The sequence below is a fragment of the Pelodiscus sinensis genome, chromosome 2, assembly GCF_052426305.1.
Source record: "Pelodiscus sinensis isolate ZL-2025 chromosome 2, ASM5242630v1, whole genome shotgun sequence".
Classification (NCBI taxonomy): Eukaryota; Metazoa; Chordata; order Testudines; family Trionychidae; genus Pelodiscus; species Pelodiscus sinensis.
The window spans coordinates 149,795,929-149,815,105 of record NC_143053.1 but is presented as its reverse complement, the minus strand read 5'-3'; the positions used below and the strand labels follow the sequence as shown (position 1 = coordinate 149,815,105).

General features: G+C 41.0%; 1 long non-coding RNA gene across 1 annotated transcript in view; it reads right to left on the bottom strand.

Annotated features, from left to right (window-relative positions):
- LOC142827234 (uncharacterized) overlaps positions 1-7,718 on the bottom strand; it is a 36,048-nt gene extending 28,330 nt beyond the window's left edge. Inside the window, exons 1-2 of the long non-coding RNA XR_012901830.2 lie at positions 7,359-7,718; positions 1,843-1,957 (exon numbers count right to left, since the gene is read on the bottom strand). This is a non-coding gene — a long non-coding RNA (uncharacterized LOC142827234). The remainder of the gene's footprint in view (positions 1-1,842; positions 1,958-7,358) is intronic.
- Between the last annotated feature and the right edge of the window lie 11,459 nt (positions 7,719-19,177).

Here is a 19,177-nt window from a genome sequence, read left to right as displayed (position 1 = left end):
GCCTGGGGTGGAGGAAGAGGTCCCTTTTGAACAATACTGAAAGACTCAGCTCAAGCCCTATCCAGTAACCTGGGAAATACACACAGCACCTGCTGGGTGCCTCAGAGGAGCAAGGGGGGGAGGGGATTGACTCAGCATTAACTTGGAAAAACAACACAAACAGGATTAATAATCATAAGGCCATGCACACAACATGCACTCCAGAGCATATTGGACAGTGTCTTTTGCCTCAGGGTCTTAAATCTAAACATCACAAGTTCCTTTAGCATGCCCCTCCTTTTCCCTTCCCACACCCCACTCACAGTTGTTCTTTGTCAGGGTGATCCAGAGTTCTGAGGTGCATATGTCTGTGTTCACCTTCTTCCTGGGGCAAAGGAGGGGCAAAAGCACCATGCTTGCTCTGCCAGCGACTGTTTGCTCTGCACCACTCACTCTGCCCACTACTTGCAACCTCTGGGACCTCTTAGGTCCCACCACTTAGCACAGCTTCCATTGATTTCAGCTCTCAGTAGGGGAGCCTCACTGCTAGTGCAGGCTGGGCAATCTCTTTCATCAAAGACATTGTCCCCAAGCAGGCCTGCCTAACAGCAATTTCAAGCTCTATTGGTCTGCAACAAAAGACTCTCAAATGAGTCTTAATCAACTCTATTATCGCACAATGGAAAAATGGAGGATCAAAAAGTGCCTAGGACTTGTAGGCAGGGTCCACACCACTAGGTACAAACTCCTGTTACTGTCACTATTGTCACCATTTCTCCCCTTCCCCCTGCCCTGCAAAAATCTCTATTGTACATTGGCTTCCCTACTCCTTGCTTAGCGCATGCAGTTCTGTTGAGAGTGAACCCCTCAATCAGAAAATACCACACATATTTCTGCTGTCTGTGATTCACACAACAAAGATAATAACTCTTTATTACCCCTGCACCTAATATCAAAGTGACTTGCAATCCCACACCAGCAGAAAGTGATCATTTGGACAAAGCAGCCCCATCATGCAACATGCCTAGGCAGAGTGGGCCTGTCTATGCAAACAAGAGTTCTCCCTGCTCATCACTAGATGTCAGAGGAGAGCTCATGCAGACCCTGCTTCCACATATATCTATGAGTTTAGGGCCAGGTCATAATATGCTCTGTACACACATGCACAGTGGGAGGAGGGAGAAGGACCCGCTCCCAACCCCTTGCAATCTCAGCTCTTGTACTCTCAAGCAATGCCAAGGGACACAGAAGCTGACTGTAGTGCAGAAAGCTTCCTGAGTGCTTGAAGCATCCTCTGTCATATTGTGTCAGGTAGAGGTTCTGGGACCCCATGAAGGATGGAAGGAAGTTGTAAACCAGTGGAGTATAAGCTACTACTGGAGACTTCCTCAACAGTCCTGGAGCAATTACACTGAATTATCTGCTAGTGTAAATTGGTACATTTCCATTGAAGTGAGTGTAGCTGCACTAATTTACACCAGCCCAAATATGGACCCAATACATGCCTCTGGCTCCAGACTGACCCCTAGAAATTTAAATAATGGTTAAAGCCTCAGCCCCATCCTTCATCACAGCTGTAAAGCTCAAGAAAACAGGACCACGTTTCTAGCCTAATTTCTATTGTTTCATCCATTTAGTAGGTAATTTTCTTTACGTTTGCCAAGTTTCAAAGGCCAGTTAAACATTTGGCAACACTGAAGATTAGCAGATTTTCATTTATGTAGCTGTAGTCTCTTGGCAATCATATGAGCTTTCAGGAGAACATTTCCTTGCAATTTATTAATGTTATGGATATTTTTTTTTAAATTAAAATAAATATTGATCAGTGATTGGGAATTTATTAGGAGTCATGTTTATTCTTACCTCTTTCGAGAAAAAGTACCCATTCTTCTGGTAGAAATCCCAGCATCTATTTTTCTCTATTTCGTTTGCTTTACAGGGTGAATTCTGAGAGGATATATCAGTGTTCTTGCATACTCTAATGGAAAACGATATAGATAAAAATAAGCAAGTCTTTTTCTCAGCTAATTAGTCAGACAAATTACAGCAAATACATCATGAGCTAAACACCAGAATTATACTCATTAGCAACACAGGAAGAGAAACAAATTCCAGGGCTTGGGGGTGATAATAAAGCAAAGAAATAAATGTCATATATGTGTCAATGGACTTTGCAATCCATTACTTTGGTCATATAGTTTATTCACATTGGAAAGTTTATAGAGAGTCTATATCATTGTATAGTTAACGTTGCAAGGGAGTTGCCATTACAAGCCTAAATTTTGGCCTTCTCTAAAATCCACACACATAAAAAACCCTTTTGGCCTCAATATTGATTGGTTAGATCTGTGGCCAAGAGAGAATTTTTCTACAAAGATTAAACTGAATTTTAAAAAGGATTTCTTGAATTATGACTAGGGTCCTACCAAATTCACAGCCATGAAATGAAAAGCATGTCATCGACCATGAAATCCGGTCTTGTGTGCGCTTTTATCCTATTTCATGGAGGAGACCAGCTTTTCTTAAAGTGGGGGGCATGACCCACAAGGGAGTTGCAGGAGGGTTGCAAGGTTATTTTAGTTGGGGGTATTGCCATCCTTACTTCCATACTGCCTTCACAGTTGGGCAGCCAGAGGATGGGTGTTCTTGGCCTGGCACCCATTTCTGCAGGCAGCAGTGCAGAAGGAAGGGTAGCAATACCATACCATACCATGCCATCCTTAGTTCAGTGCTACATCTGGCAGTGGCTTTGCCTTCCAAGCTGGGCTCTTGGCTAAAGCCACCACTCTCCGGCTGCCCAGCTCAGAAGGTAGCACTGTTGCCAGCATCAGTGCAGAAATAAGGGTAGCAGTTCCTCACCCCCTGCTACAATAACCTTGCAACCCCCTCACAACAACTTTTTGAGTCAGGACTCCTGCAATCACAGCACCATGACATTTCAGATTTATATAGCCAAAATCATGCAGTTTACAATTTTTAAAATCATATGACTGTGAAATTGACCAAAGTGCACCATGAATTTGGTAGGGCCCTAATTATGACACTCAAAGTTAGAAGTACTCACCAGAGTTTTAAGAAGTCTTAATATTTGTTGCCACTTTGTAGAACTCCCCATCAAACCAAAAACAGAAAGAAGGAAAAGGATAAAGCTTAGTTAGGACAGCCCTACCTGAAACTTGTAGCCCAGCAGGACCAAAGATTTGGCAATTAAAGTCTAATTTTAAAATACGTAACTTTGACCTCTGAATATTGCTGTGGATTGCCGCGCTGGGTCACGCACAAAAAGTCAGTGAAACAGAAACGTTTTCACTTTTACTAAAGTCCTCAAGCCCTTTTTCCCCAGAGATAATCCTTACAATATAATCTAGTCGCCAGAGAGGCTTGCCAATGGGAAAAGCTGAATTTGTCCCCCAAAAGGCTCACGAGGGGTAAGGATAAATGGCCAAAGATCTGCAGGGAAGGGACTTGAGCCTCCTCAAGCTTGGTGTGGGTTCTCCCCTCCTGAAGGCGTGAGATGGGGCACAGGACTGGCATGGGGGTTATGTCAGCTTGCTCTCCTCACAATCCTGTGGCAGGCTTCCTGAGTTCCTTAGAAGGGAGAGGCTGGAGAGAAGAGGAAGCATGGGAAGGAGAGACTGGGGACAATGCCCTCTTTTCTGTAGACTCATTCATGAACAATACGTGGCCTATGGGCAGCCCTTCTTCCCCGGATGGTTGCGGCTCATGACTCCCCTGAGTTTTAGCAACCTTCTCAGTGGCCCTCCCCTCATGAACTTCAGAAGATGTGTTAGCCCTGTTGCGTCTGGTTTGGTTGGCTAGCAGCTGATGAGAGAATTCTGGCTCAACAGAAGTTGACCAAAATATGTTGCGTAGCCACATATCTGGTGGGAGGGTTAAATATTTTGGACCACTCCCGTCCCCGCTGGAGATATGCAGTGCTGCCCTACACCTCTCCATTTCCTGTGCCATGATCTAGCCCTCAATATCTAAGCAAGAATGCAAAGTAAGTGGGCAGTCCAGAAGTGTGGCTATCTTTCCAAGGCTATATCTAGACTGCAGCTCTTTTCCGGGATATTGGAAAAAAAATCAGAAAAGCAAATGCGTTCTTTCACCATCCCTGTAAACCTCATTTTGTGAGGAAGAAGAGATGGCTCAAAAGAGAAGGTTTTTCTGAAATTTGACACTGTATAGTCGCATCAAATTTTGGAAAAGCCTCTTTCAAAAGAAAAGCAGAAAAAGGTATGCAAATTGCGGTTCACAGTTTGTGTATCTTTTTCCAACTTTTCTTTGCAGTGTAGACATAGCCTAAGGGTCTGAGGAGGACAAGAGCCACTGTGGCATGTGCAAAAGGGTGGTGCGCTCTCATCCTACAGTTGTGAGACTGAAAAATAATAGAGTCAGAAAGTTAGAAAGGACCACATGGGTCATGTACTCAGCGGCAAGAGAGAACTTTTCTCCATCTTTTTTATTGCAGCCTTTCAAATATTTGAAGACTGCTATCACATCCCCGCCCCAATCTCTTTTCCAAAATAAACAGACCCAGGTCTTTAAGCCTTTGCTCACATGGTTAGCATTCCAGCCTTTTGGTCATCTTTGCTGCTTGCCTCTGGATTTCTTCCAGTTTCTCTACATCCTTTCTATACATTGGTGACTGAAAATGGACACAGTATTCCCTCTGAGGTCTAACCAGAATTGAGCAGACTGAAACTGCATTTGGTTAGTTTGTTTGCTTTTTGTGACAGCCTCACATTGCTGACTCGAGCTAAGACTGATCTACCACAGCTTTCAGATCCTTCTCAGCAGCGCTGCTGCCAAACCTGTTTATCCTCCATTTTGTATTTGCGCATTTCTCTTCCCTAAGGCCTTTTCTATGCTATGGCTTTTGCCAGAAGAGGCAATGCAAATGAAGTGCTGATTAGCATTTTGTTGCACTTCATTTACATAATCTATTCTGAGCCGATTTTGCACAAAAACAAGCAGTGTGGAAACCCCTGCTGTATGCCTTGAGGAGACATAAGGATTTTGTGAAAAAAGGGGGTTTTGCACAAAAAGGAAACGTCCACACTGCTTGTTTTTGCACAAAAATCCCTTGCACAAAACCGGCTCAGAATAGATTATGCAAATGAAGTGTGACAAAATGCTAATCAGCTCTTCATTTGCATTGCCTCTTCCGGCAAAAGCCATAGTGTAGACAAAGACTAAGTGTAGCACCTTATATTTGTCTTTGTCAAATTTCATTTTGTTTTCTATAGCAGGGATTTTCAAACTTGGGTCGTGGGCCCACCTGGGTAAGCTGCTGGTGGGTTGAGAGACACTTTGTTTATCTAAAGTGTTTGTAGCCAGGGAGCCTCGCAGATCCCATTGGCCGTGGTTCGCCATTTCCATCCAAGGGGAGCTGCCACCCTCCAAAGTGTTGGTAACCTTGCCCTCCCCAGCTTTGTGTCATCTGCAGATCTGCTCAGTGTGTCCTCTGTTTCTGCATCCAGGTAATTAATAATAATGTGAAACAACCCCGGTCCCAGAACACATCTCTGTGGAACCCCTCTTGAGATCTTCCTTCAATTTAACATCATTCAATTAAATTGTGGTTATTGTTTTACTTTATTTGTGGTTATTTAACCAGTTATGGATCCTCTTAATGTTAATTCCATCAAACCTGCACTTCTCCATTTTATTTATTGGAATGCTGAGGGATGCAAGCCGTACTCTATTTATAGTGATACAGGATAACTGTAGGAGGAACTGTATCTCCTTCCAGAGTTGGTCCAAAAGGGATATAGCTCTACTATCCACAACCAAGGCTATGGCTTCATGCCATCATTTAGCCCTAAGCATGTATGTTCATTTTCAATATAGCTAGTGGCATAAATTGCACTTCTAAGCTATCTGGTGGTTTAGAGAATTATGAATTATTGCAAAGCCCTGTTTTCAATGCTTTCTATTTTGTGCAAATTCAGCAAATGAGAGGGATATTTGATTGTTAACATAATTAAAAAGGGGGAATGTAATTTTTTTTTATTTCCATTACAATCGAGTAGTACAAAGTCAGACCCCTGATTCAGCAAACACTTACAGGTATGCTAAACTTTAAGCAAGTTTGTATTCCCATTTACTTCAATGACACTACCTACATGAGTAAATGTTGGAAGGATCTGGGGATAAATAAATCAAGCACAAAATCCCACAACCAGATATTACTAAAGATGCAGAACAATGGCAAAAACAAACAAAAAATGAGAAATGTAAGATAACAGAGAACAGTGTAAATCATACCTAAGATGTCTGTAATGGAAGTACACCTGAACCCCTAATACATATCCCATCTGGATAACAGATTCCCCATTCTGGGAGAAGGAGCACTGAATTAATTGTACAGCACACTATCCAAGTAAATGGGAATTTGCTGCCAAAGCTACTTGCATAAATCCATGAGATTTCATCATGTGTTCAAAGACGTGTTGCTCGTTAGCACAATGTTGGCTGAGGAAACCCTTCTAAGCATATCACAGAAGGTGAGAAGGATCAGCATGTAGGGTGTACCTGTGACAGTAATAGGGGGCAGTGAACACACAAGGGAGTGGAACGGGAGGAATAGAGATACAAGAGGGGATAGAGCCTTCAAACAATTCCAAACAATTGGGAAAGTTGACATTCCAATTCCCATTTCAGAGAAACAGTCCCTCTGACTAAACAAACTAAAGCCGCATGAAGTGGGTCTCAAACTCCTCATGTCTGTGTACAAAATACCGAATCCCAAAAGCTCTGCTCCTCGTCTTAATTCTGTATCAGAGCTACCAACGTGGATGTACTCCGGTGCAGAAGACTCCCACTAATATCATGGGAAAAGAATGTTGATGTAATAACCAGGCCTAGAAGGCATGAGCTATTGTGAGCTATTCAGTGAAAAGTGGATAAAAGTTCATGAACAGGCACAATGACCTGTTATGTAATATGATTTAAAAAAAGATTTGAGAAGGAGACCGAACCCTGAATTAATTTAAATAAGAACTGTTGTAAGATTATGACTGAGCAAGAACCTGGAAATGTATGAACTAAAACTGGTGCTTTGGAAATTAGGCCCAATTAATGGACAAAATAATGAGAGGATGGACCATTCCTCATAAAGAAAAAAACCCAGGAGCTTCTACCACCATGGCAGATATAGCAAAAAGATGTTAACCATGACACCCAGACCTTGTTACTACTACCTTGATGCTTGACCATTCTGGCTGCACCAGCAAAGACATACCCCCCCCCCCCCCCACACACACACACACACATGCTCCATCCGAAAAGATTTCCCCATGCATCCTGTTGGTGAAACCCTTTTGTTTCTGGGGGCTAGACAGATCAACCATCTCCTCCTGCAGCTCTCATACCTCTTTCCTGATGTAGTGTCCCTTGCTTGGCTTTTGTTGATGGGGACATGCAGGCTGCATCCCAGGCAAGTCAAGATCAGGGCCTGGACAGAAACATCCTGTGTCAGGACACCTGTATGGTGAGAAGCCCCACGTGTGCTGGCAGAGAATTTGCTTGCAGTGTTGTTGTCAACACATTTCCCCACCATTCTGGGTTTCTCCTAACAGACTTCCCAGCAAGTTAAGGAAACTTTTTTTTAAAGGCACAGAACCCTAACACCTGCACTAGCCAGCTACCTTAGGGTATATCTACACTGCCATAAAACTCTCTCAGCTGAGTCAGGCTCATGGGACTTGGGCTGTGGGGGCTACAATAGTGTACTGTAGGCTCACAAGGGGGAAGGGTCACAGAGATCAAGCTCCAACCAAGCCTGGGCAACTACACTACAATTATATAGCCCAACTCAGCTGACACAGGCCACCCGCAGGTGTTTTACTGCAGTGTAAACATGCCCTTAGTCTCCTACTTACCTTCAGCTCACCTGTGTGGTGTTTTCCCAGCTACTGGGGGCCTGCATGCTTTTTTAAGCCTAGGCCCTTCACACAGCTGGAACAGGTGACTCAACCTTTTCATTCCACTGCTTCTAACCATTGATGTAGCTAATCAAAAACTACACTGCTCTCACTTCAGAGAGTCTGGCTGCAGCCCTTCAAATACTGGGGTCAAACGAATATCATCACTGACACCGAAAGAAAAGACATCAGAAAAATACTTTTCACCTCTTAATAGGCTACACAGCCAAAGAGTTTGTTTTAAGCTCTCTTCGAGGAGCAGTGCTTCAGCACTACCATCCAGTCTGACGAAGTATAATTAACATGTGGTGGGACTGAAAAAAAAGATTTGGAGGGAAATTGTTGATCATTTAAATTAATTAATTTGGTTGCAGCATCATTAGAAATACGCTTTTACTGCTACTAATTTTCTTGATTACAAAAAAAAGTTTGTAAAAGGAGGAAATGGAGCTGTTAGACGCTGTCGACATAGTGCAAATTAGAACACAAATTGGAGTGGGCGCGTATGTCAATGAACAAGAAGGCGCTTGATCAATGCACAGCTGGGAGCATAAAATGTCGTAATGAATTTTTTTGAGATTCCAGTGATAGGTTACTCTTGTAATTGTGAAGTTGAAAAGGAATAACTTAGATGTGCAAAACAGTCCCAGGAAAGAGACATCATCATAATTGCATATGTACTAGGAACTTCCGTTGCTTTTGTGAAAATAATCGTGTGCCTCATGCAAGTCCCTAATCCCATACCTAAAGGGCATTCTTTGGAAATCTAGACAACATATCTTACATTTTTATTTTATTGCACTGTTTAAAGATGTTAAATTGTGTGCACCATGGTAACAATATATTTTGGTTACAGATTTAGTTTATAAAGTACAATCTGTCCACATTCGTATTTTGAAAATAAGAAAATGAAAATAGGAAAAGAAATAAAACAACTGAATCAAAGTTCAGCAATCAAGGATTTTTTTATTCCTTGTAAGGAACAGTGTATTGAGTAACGAACAGATGGTCCAGATGCAGTAAGGAAAAACATAATTACTACATTTTCACCCCCAAAAGAAAATGTAACTGCAGGAATTTGCATGCAGTTTGTGGCAGTAACCTCATTACAGCACTTCAATAGCATAATACTTTTTTGGGGCCAGTAATTCAATAGCTGCTGTTCTCCTAGGACAAGATCCAAGCCCATTGCAGTCAATAGAAATATTCCCATTAATTTCAGTAGACTTCGGATTAGGTGCCTGGTGAACTCTGATGATCTTCCACACTCCTTTCTGCTTCGTTGCCTCTTCCAGTCTTATTGTCCTGAACACTTGTGAAAAATACCTCTGAATCAAAAACTTAGTTGGTATCATTTACTAATCAAGCTGCTTAAACAACACAGCTTGCTCTGGTGACTGACCTTTGATGTAGGACACGATTATCATTTCCTTCTTCATTGGAAGTGATGTAGGGATACCTTTCAAAGGAAGATAAAATGGTTCAATCATACGTATGCACACTTCAAAGCCATATTTAAACACACAAGTTGGGTAATTGCATGCCTACTCCTCAACTAAAACCACAGTTACCTTATTTGTAACGATGTGAAGATAAATTGATGGCTTCCTGTCTATGCATTCAGCTTTCACAGTAGCTTATCCTACTGGCCCTGTCTTCACAACTTCATGATTAATCATGAGCCATCAACCATTTTTATATCTGTAGATTGCCAAGCATTTTTACTAGTGATGACTGAATCTCAAAAGGCTTTACAGGTTCAATTTAGTGAAGCATTCAAAAGTACAGAAGATTTGCTGATGTTTAGCCAAACCACTCAGAGCTTTTTAGTCTGCCAATGTGTTGGGAAGTCATATGAAAACAACCTCTAGCCTGAGATTTTTTGCTTCTGGGTGGGCCAGAAATGTCCGAAGAACAATCTTTGCTCCAATAATTTGACATTTCTACTGCCAACCTTGACAGAATCAGGGACTATAGAGGTCTATGAATGTGAATTATAGGGGCAAGACTTGTCAATCTTCAAAATAGTTTGGTTTGATATTTTGTTCCTGATTAGTTCTTACTTTATTCAAATGGACTGGCCTGTTCGTAATGTTCCTTAAAGTGGCAGAAGTCTCATGTTGGACACTTATATGACTTTTGTAAATGGGTTCAAAATTATTTTTTCTGCCAAATTTTCCATTTCTTACACAATGTTTCAGTACTGTCATTGCTGTGTTACTGATGGATGATTTCTCTGAAGTGGCAAAAGAGTGACATTCTTGGCCATGAAACGAATGTTTTCAGAACTCCTTTTCTTTCAGTTTTGCTTCTACAAGTTCACTGTCAGTGGACAGGGTACTAATTTAGACTTGGTCTATGGAAACAATAAATGAAATGGCAACCAGCTCAATGCTCATTTTTTATTTGCTGCACAGAGAAAAACAAGTGACCCCAACTCGGTGTATGGACAAAGAAGAGAAAAGGAGTTTTCACATCACCAAGATAAGTGTTCTTTTCTCTCTCTCAAGTGTTTTTGTTGATCAGCAGTGAAAAATACTTAGATGCTGTCCTACACAAATGCATGTTACTAGAACTTTCAGGGTTTGGAGACAGTAACACAAAAAGTGAAAACAAAATCAGTGACTTATTTGTTAAATCTTCAGCAAACTGGGAATATTGTCAGGCCAAACTGCTTCAATGAATAGAAGCATTTGCCACTACAAACATTGCACTTCACATCCTGAGTCTTTCGACTACACAAGCATATTTGGAGAGTAATTTAAAACACAGATACAATCCATGGAGCCCAACATCAAAAGAATGCAGAGGTCCCTGCTTGTCCTTTGAGTTTCAACGTCTGAAATCAGTGACAAGCTGAGAACCTGGTTTCCACTTTCTATTGTTTATAATAAATGATTTATTTGGGGGACAGAGATATTTTGAATGTGTGAGTTGTGCTGTGACCAGCTGAGCCTATCCGGGATTACAATTGCGATACACAGATGGAAACCATTTCTAGACTGCTCGGTTTTAAAATCTGTTACTTTCAAAATAGTTAGAAAAGCAATAAAAGATCATGAGCAATGCTAACAAAGAAGGAGAAAGAGACATTGCTACTTTCACATTTAAGGCAGTTCAGAATGTTCTTTATAGGATCTGTGCACGTGCACGCAGGCACACACACATATCACTGGAGAAATGTTGTCATAGGTGACATATATTAATAACATAAATAAATTAATGGAGATTGCCTGTCCCCTAGAACTGGAAGGGACCTTGAAAGGTTATTGATTCCAATCTGCTGTCTTCACAGCAGGACCAAGTACCATCTTTGACAAATTTTTGCCACAGATCCCTAAATGGCCTCCTCAAGGATTGCGCTCACAACCCTGTTCTAGCAGCCTTACAGTTTTGTCACAATCAGGTTGTCAAGAGCAATCTCATTATGCCCCATCAATTTACATGTAAAAATATGTACATGTTGAATTAGTTCTAGATGTTTCTTTGGAGTGCTGTGAGGATGAACTCCATTAACGAATAACTGTTTAAAGCACCATGCTGGTGCTCGTCTGCAACCCTGGGAACTCATGGAGCTCATGGAACTTGAACTCCTAGAATTCATGCTCAGATTTGCTGTCTGCTCTGAGGTCTGCTCGCCACGCTGGCCACACAGGAAATGAAATTCAAATTTTCCCAGGGCTTTTCCTGTTTACCTGGAGAGCATTACAGTTGAAAATTGTGGCCAGACTGGTCATCGTGGGGCATTGCGGGAGGCCAAGAATGTCAGCTTTCACAGTGCTGCATCTGCAGTGTAGTAATTACTCATTTAACACATGCCCACTTAACACGTTTTCACAATAGCACGATTTTTTTTATGGAACTTTTTTTGAATAACATGACCGTCCCCAAAATAACATGAAAATAATCAAGTGGTGGACTACTTTGTGCAGCAGTATAAGTTGGTGAAAACAGTGGTAATACGCATGAGCGGATGAATACACGTGGTCACGGCGTTCCTCCACTCACGTGTTTATCTTTGTGTTTTAACAAACCGTAACGATTTGTGTTGCTAGATATTTTGTGTTGCTAGACATCTAATGTTGATGTTGATGACCGAGCACCAACAAAAAATTGATTTTGCTGCCACCACCTGAAACGCAACCCTCACCTTTTCCATTATTTTTAATGGGAAAATTGACCCCGCATAGCACGTTTTCGTTTAGTACGAACATTTTCAGAAATGCATCTTTAGTGTTAAATGAGGAATTACTGTACTGGAAAGTTGGCCCTGTAAGATCAAATTTAGTGTTTTATTTCTGGTGATAGCAGGAATAGAGAAATCGACTTCAATGACCCTTTAAGTCAATGGAATGGGCTTGGTAGTGTGGACTTGTTGCTTAGAAAAAATCAACCTAATGCAGCTAAGTTTGATTTAAATTCCCAGTTTAGACCAGGCCAGAGTCATCTTCTTTCTATTACATCGACAGAAGAGAAGGAATTTGGCAAACTCAATAAGGCTGATATTATTTTCTTCCTGCAGTCCCCTGGAAATGTTTTAGAGCTTCAACCACTCATAAGACAGGTAATAAAAGTGCAGTGATTTGTGTGTGTACAGAACTATATTTATTACTAAAAATCTTCACTGTGGCAGAGTTAAGAAAGCTTGGCACTTCCTTTATGCCTTTCCAGAATGAGACACTCTAGGTTCAGAACCAGGATATGCACCCAATTCAGCAAAACTGAAATGTTAGAAAAATCAAAAAATTCACAGTTCTAGTGATAGCCACCACCTCTCTCTATCCCTTCCCCCATCAGAAAACAAAGCTAAGTATCAACCTCTGAAGTCCAGGAATTGCAGAGCTAATGTAATGCCTTTCACACCACAGCCTTCACTCTGCCCTTGGATATGGCAATAGTCAGTTGGGACAAATTGCACAGGCTTTGGTTTGCACCAAGAACAGACCATTTGTCTACTTTTGTGAGCTAGAAAGATTTCTTGGGTCTTTGTGAGTAAAAGGTAGGCCTGGTTATGGACCAGGTGGATTTCTACCAGAAGAACTAACTCTTCACCATATCTATGTAGGCTCTGCTACTCTGAATATTTTATTCCAAAACCACTGGAAGGTGTATCCCATTTGTTGGCCCCAACCATAGTGAGTTATCACCCTGTAGTATAACACCCCGACAAATATTATGGCCCTATATTATGGCCCTATATAAAGTTACACCAGTGCAATCTAAAGCCACAGGTTTATCAGTCTAGCCATACACAAATTAGTGTCTGAGCTCTGCTCTTGTGCTGCCAGCCTAAATGTCTCTATCTCATGGGGAACAGTTTCATGTTACTTAGGAAACTCAGGAAGCTTCTGAATTCTCTCACACTAATTGCTGCTATCATTTCTTTTAAGAAAAGCAAAAACATATGTTTAATGAATACTTTCGCTAACACCAAAAATGTAAGAGTATATTTTAAGGGTTCAGCAATTTCTATGTCACTTACAAATAATTTAAAATTAGTCAGTCCCCTTTCTGACAGAAGTAGAGGGTAAATGGACCTAAATGTGTACTGTATCATTATGCTTTTGCCATTCACAAAAAGCAACCACATACTTACAGTCACAATGATTTACTGAGTAAGAGAAACAACAAACCACAAAAGTGAGTTTTCCCCAAGAGAGAGCACCATGTTCAGCTGCCTCATATGGTGTTGCATCAACTTCCTCACAAAATGGCCACTGGTCCTGCAGAGAGGCAGGTTCTCAGAAATGCAAAGTTAGAGCACAGTAACAGTTCATAAAGTACCCTTGCTGGTCTAGTTGTGATTCAACTGTGTTGCATAAAGATGAAGAAAGTTTCTGGCAATGTCAGTGACAGTGTTCTAGTAAGAACCAGACATCTTCACTGATCATATGATTTCAAACCTGAGCAAATATTGCAAAAAGTTCTTTATTAGCTCTGATTTTCTAGCATTCACAGCTATCTTTCCTCTGAGAGATTCAAGGTCCCAGTCAATTCTGCAAGCCCTCTGCTCATAAAAGTTACACTCATACAAACACAGATGATAACATGAAATTTATTGACATACAATAATTAACGAACATGCACCACATTTTGTATACCAGGTATCTCAAAGAAAGTGGTTTGCAGGTACAATACAACAACAAAATAAACAATAAAAACAACCAAAAATCTGAAAAAAATTGAATAATGGATAAATCCAAGGAAACTGCAATTGGTTTGTGCACACTGAAAAGGAGCTAAATCAACCAAGTCAATCATTTGTGACAAATTATTTGATAAGCTTCATATAATATGCTACAAGACCCAGATGTCATTAAAAATAACTTGTTAGCCACATCACAACATTTTCTCACGTTATTTTGTTACAAAACAATATGTAGTGTTATTGTGCTATGACCATTTAAAATTTTCTTCTTGTGTGTAATTACTGTCATATCTGCTGACTTTCCTGGTTAAATAATTCCTTTTTCTCCCACTAGTTGCAGAATCAACACAGCTAGACGACACTGACCTGGAACTATGCCACCTACACCTGTGCAAGACCACTGTGGGCATAATTCAAAGACAAGGAGCCTGATTCTGATTTGACTTAAACCAGTTACAGATTGGTGCAACTCAGTTACCTTCAATGTAGAGTCTCCTGATTCACACTGCCTGTGTTTAGGACTTAATGTCACACAGTGTGCCTCACAGAAGCAGTGCCTCACAGAAGCATATTAGTCACTGTGTAATGTACATTCATTTTCATATAAGACAAAATGAGTAAGGGAGAGATTTTAAAAAGTGGGAAAGCCAAGTCAAAGCTGTGAGAGGTGAATTTAGTACTAACGATGGTATGATCTGGGGTTGCTTTCATCTGTTCCATGAAGGAGTTCCAGAGTGACTGAGAAAGTGTTGGGTCCTGATCTTGCGCATTTTCACTCTTGCTGTGGATATTTCCACTGGCGCTGGTGTCACAGTGCTCTAAGCCAGCGGCTCTCAACCTTTCCAGATGACTGTACCCCTTTCAGGAATCTGGTTTGTCTTGTGTACCCACAAGACTCACCTCACTTAAAAATGTCTTGCTTACAAAATTAATCATAAAAATACAAAAGTATCACAGCACATTGTAATTGAGAAATTGCTTCCTGTCTTATTTTTACCATACCGTTATTAAACACGGTGATTGGAATGTAACTATTGTACTTACATAGCTTCACGGGGGAAAGGGAAGTCGCTGTGGCGTGGCGCTCCAGGCAGCTGCCCTGCTTGCCACTCCCTACTGCCAGCCCTACACTTGTGACATCCTGAAACCTGTCCTGTGACATCCTGAAACCTGTCCTGTGACACCTCCCTCCTCCTTGCAGGGCTGCAATCCCCAGGTTGGGAAGCACTGATTTAGATGAAGTTGCATGTGCCTTGAAGACTCTGTGTACCTTCAGGCAGGGGCAACTATTGGGATGGACATAAATGGGGCACCAGTTGGGGGGGGACATAACTTCCCCCATGTGACTCCTCATACAACTTGTTCCTACCCACAGCCAAGGGCCCCCCCCACGCTCTCCCTATCCCTTCCCCATGGTATATTACCTGGCTGGGGCATGGAATTCTCTGTCCTCTTCCAGGTACTCTCACAGGCAGCCTCTGCCACACTGCCTGCCTGTGATGTTGCTCAGTGTGCCACAGCAGCTGCCTGAGGAAATGCAGGCACTGGGCAGCACTGGGCAGCATCCCAGGCAGGCAACGTGTCCAAAACCAGAAGAGGAAAGGCTCTGTCCCTGCACACACACTTCTCTTCCAACTCTGCCACTGGCCCCTTGTCCCCCCTCAGCATTTTAGGAAGAGGCATGCGACCATGTACGCCCCTCCCATGCATCACTCCTGCTCTCAGGAGTACGTGTACCCCGGTTGAGAATCACTACTCTAAGTAAACGCATAATCTACATCAATGGAGCTCAATTTGCTCTTCAGAACTTTTACTATTATTCACCATGAGTAATTATATTAATAAATAACTATAGTAACACCAACAATATAGCCAGCCCCTCAGAACCCTGGTCAAGTTTGTAGAAAATGGTAGCCAGAAAAAACATCTGTTGATTTGTAAAAGGGAGTGCATTTGATACAGAAATCATGGAGCCCCATGCTGCAAGATTTACAGTCAGTTTTCAGTGCAGAACCACATTTTAATTTTTTTCCTCTCTCTCTAGCTGGGCCTATTATATGGCATACATGCCAGATATCTCCATAACAAAAAGCTTTCTAGATGCCAGGAAACAATGGTTTTCACTGAGATTTTAGAGCCAGTTACAATTAGACAGTGAAAGTGTGTGTTTGGGGACACCATGTATACAATATAATCAAACGTCCAAGACAATGGTGTCCAAAATAATGAATCTCCGAAGTACTCTGAAGTACTTCTAAGTTCTTTGTTTCTAGTTTCCTTTTTCCCCCACCATCACACTTGTACAATCCCAGACAAATATTCTCTGACAGGGCCACCCAAACAAAGTAGACTACCTTATTCGTACACACATGCCTTGTCCTCTGAGAAGCTGGGTTTGAGTTAGCACTTTTCACAGCTCAGGCATCAAAGCGTCTAACCTGTCAGATGGAGGAACTGTAAAAATGCAGAATTAACAACCTTTCTCTTCCCTCCTCCCATCCCCCAGCCTCCCATCTCTGACAGGTTCAGAAAGCAAGGAGCAAAAAGTGTGGTTTCTACAGGATTATTCCACTTGGGAGCAGTTAATGTAAATCGAGGTTGCTGGTTGGATTCACGCTGAGCATATCAGTCTTTACCCCAATGTTTTGTCATTTCCTTCCAGTCCTGACACAGGAGACAAAAGTGATACCAATATTATCTGCTTATTTCAGGACAGTCATATGAAAGGCTTGGATTGGTCACATTGACACAGTTATTCCATCCCAGCATCTTCTCTACTGGCCAGCTGCACAATAAGCAGCCAGTCAGTCCAGTTAGTGGTAGAGAGGAGCAAAACAGTCTTAACAGAATGCAAAAGTAGCTGAAATTGAAGAATTTGAACATTTGGCTATGAATTCCAATGAGCTCCATTTTACGGTAAAGGTCACTAAAACAATCACAGTCTTGAGAAGTTTCTCAGTGAAAATAGGCCCATTTTCTATTAAACCCAGTAAAATTGGTTTTAATAGAAAAAGAAATTGATGGAAATTTGGCTCAATGTTGATTGAAAGTAGTTTTCAAGCTAAAAATGTGAACACTTGTGTTAGCTTCTTTTCAGAGAAAAACTAGTTATTTCATCAATGCAAATGAACTAGAAATATTAGAGGATACAAAATCTCTCACATCAAAATTGTTAAAATGGCCAGATGAAATGATGTGAAAACAAAATTTTGAATTTTGTATCTTTGTATGTGCTGGCTAATTCGGGGTGGTGACTGTAAAACTATTAAAGTAAATATCTGATACCAAATATCTCCCCTTTTGCTATCCAAGACCCACAACTTCGGCTAGTTCCACTCAGATATCAGGGATAGACCCTACCTCTTTTAACTTGGAGAGCATTTTGAGATTCTTCTGCATCATCATCTGGACCAGCCACAATATCTAAGCCATCAGAATGACTAAAATTTGAAGTGTCACTATCCTTTAACACCATACTACCCTATGAACATGATCCAAAAACTATTGAAGTCAATGGACGCATGCATTTCTATGAACTTCAACATGCTTGATATTTGGCCTTACACTTGAGCCTCCTAGCTAGCAGGAGAATAATTTTATCCCACCAAATAGAAAAAAATGCAGCTCTTTCCACTGAGAACACACAGATCTTTAAACAGTCAAACAAACCCAAGATAAAGTTGTATTTGCAATTGTTTTGTGAAAGTAATTTAGCCAATCGCAAGCTCACTGTTATTCTGTATATCAGAGGTTAATGCAATCTGAATTAAGATTGCTAAATTGGCTTTTTATTATTGAATTATAATCACTTGAGCAATTAAAAAACAGGTGTTGCTGATTGGAATCAATTATTCCTTCACCTGATCACTACTCAGCTGATAAGGACTCAGGATTGCTGCTCAAGCACACTTTCACTGCTGCTGAAGCCTTCTTGAACAGCATTTATTAAGCAAAGATGCTTGAAAAAAAACTCCACTGGAGGGCAAGGACAAAGATTAACATCTTCTGAGAAAAGATGTACAAGCCATGGTACCTACAAATCTTGATTTGATCATTAAGTAGCCTTGATACCTGGTTGATTGTTGAAAAGAGAGATTCTCAATGTACCTGCAGGAACTTTCTTGAAGTCTGACTTTCTTAAATGTATACATAGAGTAACATGGATTTTGCTTAGATTTGTCAACCCTTAAAGTGGAGTAATAATATTCATTTTAGCACAATTGCTGTAGTATTTAACATTCTGCTCACACATGAAACCATGGTGAGCCAATTCTTTAGGTATTTTGCTCAATTAAGCACCACACATGAAAGTATTGACTGTTTTATAAATAACTTATCTCAGCATTCCTGAGAGCTGTGGAATTTACTAAACTAACATTGAAGCAAAGTTTTACATCTAGAAAGTGTTACACACAAAGTAATAAAGGAAGTTTTGCAATGCCTGGCATCCTTTAATTGGGAAATTTTATATTACCAACAAAAACATGGGAATTAATATACTAAAACATGGTTCAACTTTATATAAGAACTGACCTGAGTCTTTGTCCAAAATTTTAACTGAAATATGGTTTCCTGGAGCTAAAATATCTATTAGTAACAAAAAGCAATATCAGTTATCTAATTTACCCATCCTTCCTGCACATAATCATGACCTATGTAAAATATTGCAGTATTACAGGCCCAGCAATACTTAGTCCATTACCAGTGTAAATCACACTTTCAATCTTGCACTCACTAACACAAAACACAGAGCATATCAGTTACAAGTCCCAAGGAATTTTCCACCTTGGCTGTGTCCAGACTCAGGGGGTTTTTCGAAAAAAGTAGCCTTTTTTCGAAAAAACTTCCCCTGCGTCCAGACTCAAGCCGTGTTCTTTCGAAATTAATTCGAAAGAACGCGGCTTTTCTTTCGATGGCGGTAAACCTCAATTTACGAGGAAGAACGCCTTCTTTCGAAAGTTCCTCTTTCGAAAGAAGGCGTTCTTCAATGTAAATAGGGCTTCCTCGAAAGAGATCATCCAGACTCACTGGATGCTTTCTTTCGAAAAAGCAAGCCGCTTTTTCGAAATTTCTCCGTGCAGTCTAGACGCTCTCTTTCGAAAGAGGCTCTTTCGAAAGA